A 12594-nucleotide genomic window follows, 5' to 3' on the forward strand; every position below is an offset into this window, starting at 1 on the left:
AAAATGAAGTAAGGGTAATGATCCGTGGTGTTTCTAAATTGCTGTAGGAGTTCTTGGATGTTTCCTTTGTAAATACATCGTCGATTACCTTCCCTAAACCGAACTTGTGCTCTGTCTTTAATGATATCTACATAACGTTATGCCCTAATACCCTTTTCCAATGAGGGAATGCGTGTATGAACGGAACTCCGGTAGGCCACATTCACAGATATCCTGGCTAATACATCGTCCCGACGTCGCAGCCGTCTCGGAACCCTCAGGCGTTGAAGAGGATCTGAAACACGGCCGCTCAAGATACGGCCAAGGCGAGTGCAGAACGTGGTCCTTTTTAATCACAAACGACGGTGAATTTTAATTGCCGCCGATTTATAAGCGAGTCGGAAGAAACTGCGGTACCGGGGTGGGTGGGGAAAATTTGCCCGGTCGCTCGGCCTCGCTTTTCTCCAGAATGGGCCGACGTCATTCCTGACCATTCTTTTCCCCGTGTCCGTGAATTAATTACGGACTCCTGCGCGGGACAGGAATCGATAGGAAAGAGTTTCGTTTTGTTTTTTCTCATCCCTTCTCTCTGCCCGCCTTGCCGTTTCTGCGAACTTGGCTTTTCCCGCCGCTGCCAAGATCGTCAGCTCGCCGCGCGACGCACAGTTTTTAATTTATTGTTAGAGGGCAGAAAATCGTGGCCCGCATAAATCATCGTTCAGAACTCCCAGGAGTTGCTGTCGACGATTTGGGCGAATGTTCACGTTGGGAAGAGAGTGGAACGTTTTGCTTGTCATCGTTTCCCCTTAATTATTACCGATCTTGGTATATACAGGAAGCACAAATAGCGTAAATAGTATGATATCCCTTACGTTACGATTCCATGAGGGTAGCGTAATAACATAAACGACGAATTCTACGCGTATGGCCACAGTTTACTGCTTGGCGGAGACTATGTCTTAGGAGAAAGAGCTCTATAGCAGTGCAGATCTCCCGCCGGAGGTTCGAGTCCTCTCTCGGGCATGGGTATCTCTGTTATTCTTAGGAAAAGTTACTTTAAGTAGTGTCTAAGTCTAGGGACCGAAGACCTATGCAGTTTGGCCCCTTAGGAATTCACACACATTTGAACATTCTTGCAATGCAGATGGACACTCCACAGACCACTAACTGCACGGTTAAGACTCCTTCTTAGCAAGAGTAGCTTCAAATCAATTTGTACGAAAAGAAACACCAACCTTCACATACACTACTGGCCATTAAAATTGCTACACCAAGAAGAAATGCAGATCATAAACGGGTATTCATTAGACAAATATATTATGCTAGAACTGACATGTGATTATTTTCACTCAATTTGGGTGCATAGATCCTGAGAAATCAGTACACAGAACAACCACATCTGGCCATAATAACGACCATGATACGCCTGGGCATTGAGTCAAACAGAGCTTGGATGGCGTGTACAGGTACAGCTGCCCATGCAGCTTCAACACGATACCACAGTTTATCAAGAGTAGTGACTGGCGTATTGTGACGAGCCAGTTGCTCGGCCACCATTGACCAGACGTTCTCAATTATTGAGCGATCTGGAGAATGTGCTGGCCAGGGCAGCAGTCTAACATTTCCTGTACCCAGAAAAGCCCGTACAGGACCTGCAACATGCGGTCGTGCGTTATCCTGCTGAAATGTACGATTTCACAGGGATCGAATGAGGCGTAGAGCCACGAGTCGTAACGTCCACTGTTCAAAGAGCCGTCAATGAGAACAAGAGGTGTCCGAGACGTGTAACCAACGGCACCCCATAGCATCACGCCGGGTGATACGCCACTATGGCGATTACGAATACACGCTTCCAATGTGCGTTCACCGCGATGTCGCCAAACACGGATGCGACCACGATGATGCTGTAAACAGAACCTGGATTCATCCAAAAACATGACGTTTTGCCATTCGTGCACCCAGGTTCGTCGTTGAGTACACCATCGCAGGCGCTCCTGTCTGTGATGCAGCGTCAAGGGTAACCACAGCCGTGGTCTCCGAGCTGATAGTCCATGCTGCTGCAAACGTTGTCGAACTGTTCGTGCAGATGGTTGTTGTCTTGCAAACGTCCCCATCTGTCGACTCAGGGATCGAGACGTGGCAGCACGATCCGTTACAGCCATGCGGATAAGAAGCCTGTCATCTCGAGTGCTAGTGATACGAGGCCGTTGGGATCCAGACGGTGTTCCGTATTACCCACCGGAACCGACCGATTCCATATTCTGCTAACAGCCATTGGACCTCGACCAACGCGAGCAGCAATGTCGCGATACGATAAACCACAATCGCGATAGTCTACAATCCGACCTTTATGAAAGTCGGAAACGTGATGGTAGGCATTTCTCCTCCTTACACGAGGCATCACAACAACGTTTCACCAGGCAACGCTGGTCAACTGCTGTTTGTGTATGAGAAATCGGTTGGAAGCTTTCATCATGTCAGCACGTTGTAGGTGTCGCCACCGGCGCCAACCTTGTGTGAATGCTCTGAAAAGCTAGTCATTTGAATATCACAGCATCTTCTTCCTGTGGGTTAAATTTCGCGTCTGTAGCACATCATTTTCGTGGTGTCGTAATTTTAATGGCCAGTATTGTATTTAGTGCGGGGCCCAGTGGTCAGTACGTGGCTGAGGCTACTGCGTAACATATATAGCTCTATTGGAGCATATACAGTGAAGAGGCAAAGAAACTGGTACACCTGCCTAACATCGAGTAGGGCCCCTGCGAGCACGTAGAAGTGCCGCAACACGACGTGGCATGGACGCGATTAATGTATGTAGTAGTGCTGGAGGGAACTGGCACGATGAATGAGCGCTATGGGACTTAACTTCTGAGGTCATCAGTCCCCCAGAACTTAGAACTGCTTAAACCTAACTAACCTAAGGACATCACACACATCCATCCCCGAGGCAGGATTCGAACCTACGACCGTAGCGGTCGCGCGGTTCCAGACTGTAGCGCCTAGAACCGCTCGGCCACACCGGCCGGCGGAAGCGTTCTAACTCGGAAGGCCGACTTTTAGCAATTCTGGGCGTTTGGGGTGACGCATTTTCTTGCCTGAATTGCCCTAGTCCGTCGGAATGCACAATGGACATGAATGCAGGTGATCAGACAGAATGCTCACGTACTTCTCACTTGTCAGAGTCGTATCTAGATGTATATCAGCGGTCCCATATCACTCCAACTGCACACGCCCCGCACCATTACGGAGCCTCCACCATCGTGAACAGTCCTCTGCTGGCGTGCAGGGTCCATGAATTCATGAGGTTGTCACTATACCCGTACACGTCCATCCACTCGATACATTTTGAAACGAGACTGGTCCGACCAGGCAACGTGTTTCCACTCACCAACAGTCCAGTGCCGGTGTTGAGGTGCCCAGGCGAGGCGTAAAGCTTTGTATCTTGTAGTCATTAGGTTTCACGAGGTCAAATGGCTGGCTGGCTGGCTGGCTGGTTTTGGGGAAGAGACCAAACAGCGAGGACATCAGTCTCATCGGATTAGGGAAGGACGGGGAAGGAAGTCGGCCGTGCCCTTTCAGACGAACCATCCCGGCATTTGCCTGGAGGGATTTAGGAAAATCACGGAAAACCTAAATCAGGATGGCCGGACGCGGGATTGAACCGTCGTCCTCCCGAATGCGAGTCCAGTGTGCTAGCCACTGCGCCACCTCGCTCTGTAGGTCAAATGGCTCTCAGCACTATGGGACTTAACAATTGAGGTCATCGGTGCCCTAGAACTTAGAACTACTTAAACCTAACTAACCTAAGGACATCACACACATCCATGTCCGAGGCAGGATTCGAACCTGCGAAGGTAGCGGTCGCGCGGTTCTAGACTGAAGCGGCTAGAACCGCTCGGCCACATCGGCCGGCTGTTGCACGAGTGGGCCTTCGCCTCCGAAAGCCCATATCGATGATGTTTCGTTGAATGGTTCGCACTCTGACACTTGATGATGGCCCAGCATTGAAATCTGCAGCAGATCGCGGAAGGGTTGGACTTCTGTCATGTTGAATGATTCTCTTCAGTCCTCATTGGTCCCGCTCTTGTCATCTTTTTCCGGCAGCAGTGATGTTGATGTTTTACCGGACTCCTGGTCGTACTGGAAAATCTCCATTTCCTCGCTACCTGGGAGATACTGTGTCCCATCGCTCATGCGCTGGCTGCAACACCACGTTCAGACTCACTTAAATATTGATAACGTGCGGCAGGAGGCGATCTAACAACTGCGTCAGACACTTGTAGTCTTATTTAGCCGTTTCCGAACGCAGCGCCGTATTTTGCCAGTTGACATATATCTGTGTTTGAATACGCATGCCTATACCAGTTTTTTAACGATTCATTGTATAATGGTCTCATTTAATACAAGAGTTAGGAGTAATACCCCTGAAATAAACCTGCTTGCCCCTCTGCATACTATATTTGCCGAATTCTTGAAATTGTCACGAAATAAATGGTATTTTTTATTCATGTAGACCAGGGCCGCACAAACACGGAAAACCGCACACGTGCAAAGCGAGGTGCTGCGAGTGCCTGCACAGTGCATCGGTTCAACTCGGCATACTTCGCCTCAACTCGGCTTGCTAGGTGAGGCCGACGCTGTGCGCTGCCAGACGGCTTAGTCAACATTGGAATACGTTAGCGCAAGACAGTTACCGGAATAATGGAACCATCTGCTCCAAAAAAATGGAAAATTGCCGAAAGTCAATTTAAACCGGAATGGGAACTCTCCTACTTTTTTGTGCGTTGTGACGATAAAGCCAAATGTCTAATCAGCGGTATACTAATTACGTGTGTCAGAAAATCGTCTATTGAAAGGCACTACAGCAAATTGCATTCAGAAAAGTATAGTGATATAACAGGGGATGCCAGAGAGGAAGAATTACGGAAGTTGCAAACTCTTGCGGAAGAGAATTCTGTATCTACAAACGAGGTTTGTTGCAAGCACTTTAGCATGCATGTTTTGGTTAAAGGTCATGCGAAACGAAATAACATTTGTTTACACTCCTTAGTTTTCGTTTTCGCATAAATTATTTCTAACATATCTTTTTTCTCTACTTTAGGGTGAAGAAGATGAGGGGTGTTGCGAAAGGACTCTCAGAGCGAGTTACAAAGTTGCTCTACGTTTAGCAAGAGCTGGGAGGCCATTTATGGACGGGACATTAATAAAAACATTATGTTGGACATAGTAGAGACAATGAATCCCACATTAGCTCCCGCGTACAGCAGAATACCACTTTCCAGAATGACAATAGATCGGAGAATCAACGACATCGCTGAGAATTTGCATAAACAACTGGGAGCCAAAATTCAAAACTTCGTAGCGTACTCCATCGCACTTGATATTAACGACACGGCTTAGTTAGCAATATTTTTGCGTGGCGTGGACGACGACCTACATGTAACGGAAGAGCTCCTGGATATGAGTTCGTTGATGGACACTGTTACATCGGCGGATATTTTAGCAGCTGTTGAAATGGCAGCTGAAGGAATAGGACTCTCTTGGTAAAAGCTGTTTTACGTAACCACAGACGGGGCACCAGCAATGTGCGCTAAAGCAAAAGGGTTTATTGGCCTACTGCGGAAAAAAACTTAACATGCCGAATTTACCTCCCGTTCATTGTTTTGCACACCAAGAGGCTCTTTGTGCGAAAGTTATCGGTCTTCAAGATGTGATGAAGGTAGTGGTGCGTATCGTGAACTACATTAGTTCTCATGGACTCACTCATCGTCAATTCAAAGAATCTTTGATTTCCTTTGAAGAGGAGTATCCAGATATTCCCTACCACGCTGAGGTGCGCTGGCTGAGTAAAGAGAAAGTGATTTCCAGAATTTTTCGATTACGCCACACTGTGGCTCAGTTTTTGGAGAGCAAAGGACGTCCGGAGCCACTTTTTCGTGACCCTGAATGGGTAGCTGATTTAGGATTTTTAGCAGACGTTATGGCCCTCTGAAACTCCAAAAACAAAACAGTCTCATCAACGATACGATCAGCAAAATAAACGCTTTCCAGTATAAACTGAAGCTCCTCAAAAACAACCTTTCAGAGAAAAATACGCAATACTTTCCTGAACTAGGTAAGCGAGATATAAATTGTACCTTTATTAAAACAGCCTTATTTTTATAACTGCTCTAATCAAAACGGTACTATGTTTTTGTTTGACAGCATCTATGCAGGAAGGAGCGCGCTTTGAAAAATACGTCGAGGTGCTACAATCCCTTGAAAATGCGTTTAACGACAGATTCCAGGTAATGTGCCGGTATATGACATACAGCTAAATAAAGGAGATTGCGTTACATATGCAACATTACATTAAAACCAATAGTACACATTACATGTTTATTAAAATCTATCGCATTTTAGTTCAAAATGGTTCAAATGGCTCTGAGCACTATGCGACTTAACTTCTGAGGTCATCAGTCGCCTAGAACTTAGAACTAATTAAACCTAACTAACCTAAGGACATCACACACATCCATGCCCGAGGCAGGATTCGAACCTGCGACCGTAGCGGTCACGCGCTTCCAGACTGAAGCGCCTTTAACCGCACGGCCACACCGGCCGGGTCGCATTTTAGTACTTCGAAACAACGGCTTACATTACTTTCTTTTATTAACTTTAGCTTTGTTATTGTTTCAGGAAATTACCTACCTGCAGCCAGTTCTCGACGTTTTTGTGAAACCTTCTTCGATGGATGTTGAAAGTGCGCCTTGAGATTTACATTTCGAACTAATTGATTTGCAAAGCGTTGTTCACCGAAAGGATGTGTTTTACAATACAAAAGGTTTGCTCCGATTCTACCAGAATTTGCCGAAGGAAGAATTTCCCAAGTTACACAGAGAAGCAGCGAAGATTATTTCTATGTTTGGTTCCACTTGTGTGTGTGAAACGTTTTCTTCTGTTTTGTCTTGTACAAAAACTAGATTGCGTGCGAGTATTTCTAATTGTAATTTAAAAAATTCTCTCAGAATTGCTGTCAGCCAATCTCTTGTTCAAGATCTTAGTAGCATAATTGCAAATAAAATAAAGAGCACATAGGAAGATACATTTGTTTTGAAACCAAATTTAAAATTGTTACCATTACAGTTATTACATAAATCTCTTCTGTACCGGTACACCAAGCTAAGCTCTCCACCTAGTGTACATTAGTATTTGGCAATGACGAAGACAACAGGGTAAGAGCTTTGAAACAGGTCGAGACAGGCGGCGCGGGCGACACAAGCTAAGGAAGTGAGTGGCAGCGCTGTTGCGCAAAGCCGAGGAGTGGGGGGGGGGGGGGGGGGGTGGTGGTCTGCACCGTCGTCAACATAGCGCAGCCGTCTTCTGCACTCTGCACTGTGAGATGTACCGGTGCATGCACCTTGTGCGGCCCTGATGAAGAGGATGATTCAGTTGCAGCTTGTAGTATTACTTCTGACATTCAAACGCCAGGCGCCAGATTTTCATATTCCTTCCCTCGCTACGCGCCGACTATTAGTCCTATAGAAAACATGAACAGGAGCTTTTGGTAGGTAATTTAATGTAGTTAAGGGGGAACGCTGATGAAATTTACCAAAAATGCCAATTTTAGATTTATTTTTTATTGATTACTACAACTCATGGACAATAAGTTCCCAAAGTTTCAATGTTGAAATCGCATCCGAAGTGCCTGAAAATTATAAGTGTGACGCGGCCTCCCTGCCACGCCCACGTGTTGAAGCAGCTCAGTGAACAACGATTCTGTGTATTATTTTCAACCAAACATGGACGGGATACATCTAGAAGGCCGTAATACATACTCTTTGGTTTTATAGATCATCTTTGGCCGATCCTGCACTTCTCGAAAAGTGTGTTCACGGCAAAACCCAAAATCCAAATGAGTCTCTAAATTCACTGATATGGAAACGATGCCCTAAAAACACATTTGCATATGCTACAGTTTCAGAATTGCGACTTATGATGCAGTTATTGTATTTAATGGTGGAAACGTCGGGAGGATGAAGGTATTAGAAAGCATATGCTTCAAGATACGAAATTTTACTCAAGACAGCCTGCGAAAATTAGATTTACAGCGCGTCTCTGCAGCTGAAAAGTCAGTTGAAGACCTGGTAAAGGAAAGAAGACAGACAACAAGAAACCAGAGGAGAAGCCTTCAAAGGAAAGACGACCCAGAGTATAAATGTGGAGCCTTCTGAAGAAGTGACATAAGGAAAAAAGTTAGGTTGAACTTTAAATTGCGTTTCCTGAAAAGTTTGTTTTTTAAGCTTTTCCACAGATTCTATGAATACTATGATTATGACATTTTGTACACATATTTCTGTAAACCTAATAAACGTTGTCTCAAGAGCAAATTTTGAAATGCTGATTGCAAGCTGAGATATGGGGCAAACTGCTTGGAATCTTGCATGGCTGGCTGGTGTGGCCGATCGGTTCTAGGCGCTTCAGTCTGGAACCGCGCGACTACTACGGTCGCAGGTTCGAATCCTGCCTCGGGCATGGATGTGTGTGATGTCCTTAGGTTAGTTAGGTTTAAGTAGTTCTACGTTCTAGGGGACGACCTCAGATGTTAAGTCCCATATTGCTCACAGCCATTTGAACCATTTGAACCAATTTTGCATGAATTTAAAATTGTACTTGTGGAATTATAATTAAAATAATTATGAAAATTCTCCTATTTGACCTATTCCAAAAATCTCATGAGAGAAGCTTACAACATATAAAGAGATGAAACAGAGAAATTTTTGTTGAAATCTCTTGAATACTTTCTGAGAAAAAGGAAGATACATTATTTTTTTAAAAATAAAACTTCAAATTTCATTCAAAAAAAGTTGAATATATATAATCAAATTTCATTAAAAAAAGTTGAATATATATAATCAAAGGATTTTATATGAAAAGTGTTACTTTCATGTAAAGCCTAGTAAAAAATTTCATTGCCATATCTTCAAAACTGTGGATTTGGTACATTTTTGAAATAGTATGTTTTTCATCAACATCCCACCTTAACTTTTGTACTGAAATATATTTTCGCTGAAGGCCACGGTTTACGAGTCATTCAAGAAAAATGTACAAAAGTAACCCTCAAACACATTTACACCCCCATATTCATCCCTTACCAGTCAGGATTCCTAGTATGTTGTTCGTGGCATTCCCTCCTAACACGGTATAAACATTTACAACTACGCTAACTATTACCGATATTTGACCTTTTCTGCTCTCCACTGAATGTCAGCTGTTAGCATTATTAATTCAAACATGAGGGTAGTTCAAATCTATCACGAACATTTGTGACCCGCTGAAATGGCACATTTTCATCCATAAAAATTCCATCTCAAATGGCTGAAAATGGTCTCCGAGTACCCAAAAATAACCATTTGCGTTCAGTGATCGATTGAGTTGGACCAGAAGATCTATTCCATACAATGTAAACACAGCCCACAACGCTATGAAGCCTGAACCGTGCATTGCTGACAACCTGCGAGGGGGTCTACGGCACACTCGAACCCTACCATCAGTTCTTACCAACTGAAATCGGGATTCATCTGACCAGGCGACGATCTTCCAATCGTCTAGAGTCCAAGCGATACGGCCACGAGCCCAGGAGAGGCGTTGCAGGTGATGTCGTGCTGTTAGCAAAGGCACTCACGTCGTCCATTAAGAACAAATTACGCCACCGCACTGTCTTAACGGACAAGTCCCACATTAATTTCTACGTTTATTTCATCCAGTATTGCTTGTCTGCTAGCACTGACAACTCCACTCAAACGTTGCTGCTCTCGGTCGATAAGTGAAGGCCGTTAGCCACTGCATACACAGATAATTCCTGAAACCTCGTATTGTCTTCACATTCCTAACACTGTGGATCTCGGAATATTTAATTCCTTAACGATTTGCGAAATGGAGTGTCCAACATCATCCTGCGTTCAAAGTACACACCTCAAAAAAAGCTTGTAATACCATAGAGTTTACTACAATGACTTCTTATAGTACACCCACTGAGGTTTGTAAAATATCATACTAACAAAATAAACATACTTCCCTTTGAAAACAAAAACAATTTAGGTTGGTTACAAAAAAAACATTAAAAAACAAAGCAGCCACTCTTCTAAGTGTGTATCTTGAAAATCCTTGTCTCAAGATGATGATTGTCGATCCTCCCCGCACACGGTGAGTTTTTCCACTCTGCAAGGCATCCTCTAGGTAAGACCATCAAGTACACTACTGTTCATTAAAATCGCTACACCAAGAGGAAATGCAGATGATGTAATCATTGGACAAATATACTATACTAGAACTGACATGTGATTAAATTTTCACGCAATTTGGGTGCATAGATCCTCAGAAATCAGTACACAGAACAACCACCTCTGGCCGTATTAACGGCCTTGAAACGCTTGGATGGCGTGTACAGGTACAGCTGCCCATGCAGCTTCAACACTGTACCACAGTTCATCAAGAGTAATTCAAATGGTTCAAATGGCTCTGAGCACTATGGGACTCAACTGCAGTGGTCATTAGTCCCCTAGAACTTAGAACTACTTAAACCTAACTAACCTAAGGACATCACACACACCCATGCCCGAAGCAGGAGTCGAACCTGCGACCGTAGCAGCAGCGCGGCTCCGGACTGGAGCGCCTAGAACCGCACGGGCACCACGGCCGGCCATCAAGAGTAGTGACTGGCGTATTGTGACGAGCCAGTTGCTCGGCCACCATTGACCAGACGATTTCATTTGGTGAGAGATCTAGAGAATGTGCTGGCCAGGGCAGCAGTCGAACATTTTCTGTATCCAGAAAGGCCCGTACGGGACCTGCAACATGCGGTCGTGCATTATCCTGCTCAAATGTGTCGTTTCGCAGGGATCGGATGAAGTGTAGAGCCACGGGTCGTATCACATCTGAAATGTAACGTCCACTGTTCAAAGTGCCGTCAATGCGAACAAGAGGTGACCTTGCCATTCGTGCACCAAGGTTCGTCGTTGAGTACACCATCACAGGCGCTCCTGTCTGTGATGCAGCGTCAAGCGTAACCGCATCCGTGGTCTCCGAGCTGATAGTCCAAGCTGCGGCAAACGTCGTCGAACTGGTCGTGCAGATGGTTGTTGTCTTGCAAACGTCCCCATCTGTTGACTCAGGGCACGAGACGTGGCTGCACGATCCGTTACAGCCACACGGATAAGATGCCTGCCATCTCGACCGCTAGTGATACGAGGCCGTTGGGATCCAGCACGGCGTTCCGTATTACCCTCCTGAACCCAGCGATTCCATATTCTGCTAACAGTCATTGGATCTCGACCAACGCGAGCAGCAATGTCGCGATACGATAAACCGCAATCGCGATAGGCTACAATACTAGCTTTATCGAAGTCGGAATCGTGATGACACGCATCACAACAACGTTTCACCAGGCAACGCCGGCCAACTGCTGTTTGTGTATGAGAAATCGGTTGGAAACTTTCCTCATGTCAACACTTTGTAGGTGTCGCCACCGGCGCGATCCTTGTGTGTATGCTCTGAAAAGCCAATCATTTGCATATCATAGCATCTTCTTGCTGTCGGTTGAAATTCGCGTCTATATCACGTCATCTTCGTGGTGTAGGAATTTTAATGGCCAGTAGTATATATATATATATATAGATATACGTGTGTGAAGAATGAGTTTCCTTGTTGATCACTCTGGTTACTAGCAGGCTGACCCTTTCAGTACATCTCTCGGTTGCCTGTGGCAGGCATCGCGGCCCGATGAACCCCCCTACTTCTGGGCAGTGAAATTATGTTTAATTCAGTGCTCGTGATGGGGGCGCGGGGGGGGGGGGAGGCGTGGAATAATGGGGTGGGAGGGACAGGTGGGACTCACGGAACCTGCCATTGGCTGGCTGGCCGGCGTTCTGTCGTAATAGCCGCGAGGCACGCGAGCCTCCGGCTGTAGTTCCACAGACGGGGCCGATGGCCGTCCTCGGTCTGGCTCACAACTGGAGGCGCAGCCCGGAACCGAACCACGCGCATGCGGCGTAGTAGTGGGAAGGCGCGCGGAGCTCACAAGCGCTGCACTAGCTTCCAGAGCGTAGCGCTCGTTACGTCGCACGAATTTTCTATCACGCCTCTACACTAATTTCTACGCCCGCAGCCAACTTCCGTGAAATACGCTCGTGCCTATTTCAATTCGAAGCCCGCCTTCCACAAAAGGGGAGCGGGGTTTGTTTCTGTTTCAGCATCAGTCACTCTCAGAAGTAACGATGTGTAAGACCTGATATTATACACTGAAGAGCCAAAGAAACTGATACACCTGCCTAATACTGTGCAGGACCCCCGCGAGCACGCAGAAGTGCCGCAACAAGACGTGACGTGAACTCTATTAATGTCTGAAGTAGTGCTGGAGGGAACTCACGTCATGAATCCTACAAGGCTGTCCATAAATCCGTGAGAGTGCGAGGGACTGGAGATCTCTCCAGAACAGCACGTTGCAAGACCTCCCCGATATGCTCAACAATGTTCATGTATGGGGAGTTTGGTGGCCAGCGGAAGTGTTTCAATTCAGAAGAGTATTAGTCCTCCACCAATACTCTTCTGAATTGAAACACTTCCGCTGGCCACCAA

This window comes from Schistocerca nitens, chromosome 12, assembly GCF_023898315.1.
Source record: "Schistocerca nitens isolate TAMUIC-IGC-003100 chromosome 12, iqSchNite1.1, whole genome shotgun sequence".
NCBI classification, from domain to species: domain Eukaryota; kingdom Metazoa; phylum Arthropoda; class Insecta; order Orthoptera; family Acrididae; genus Schistocerca; species Schistocerca nitens.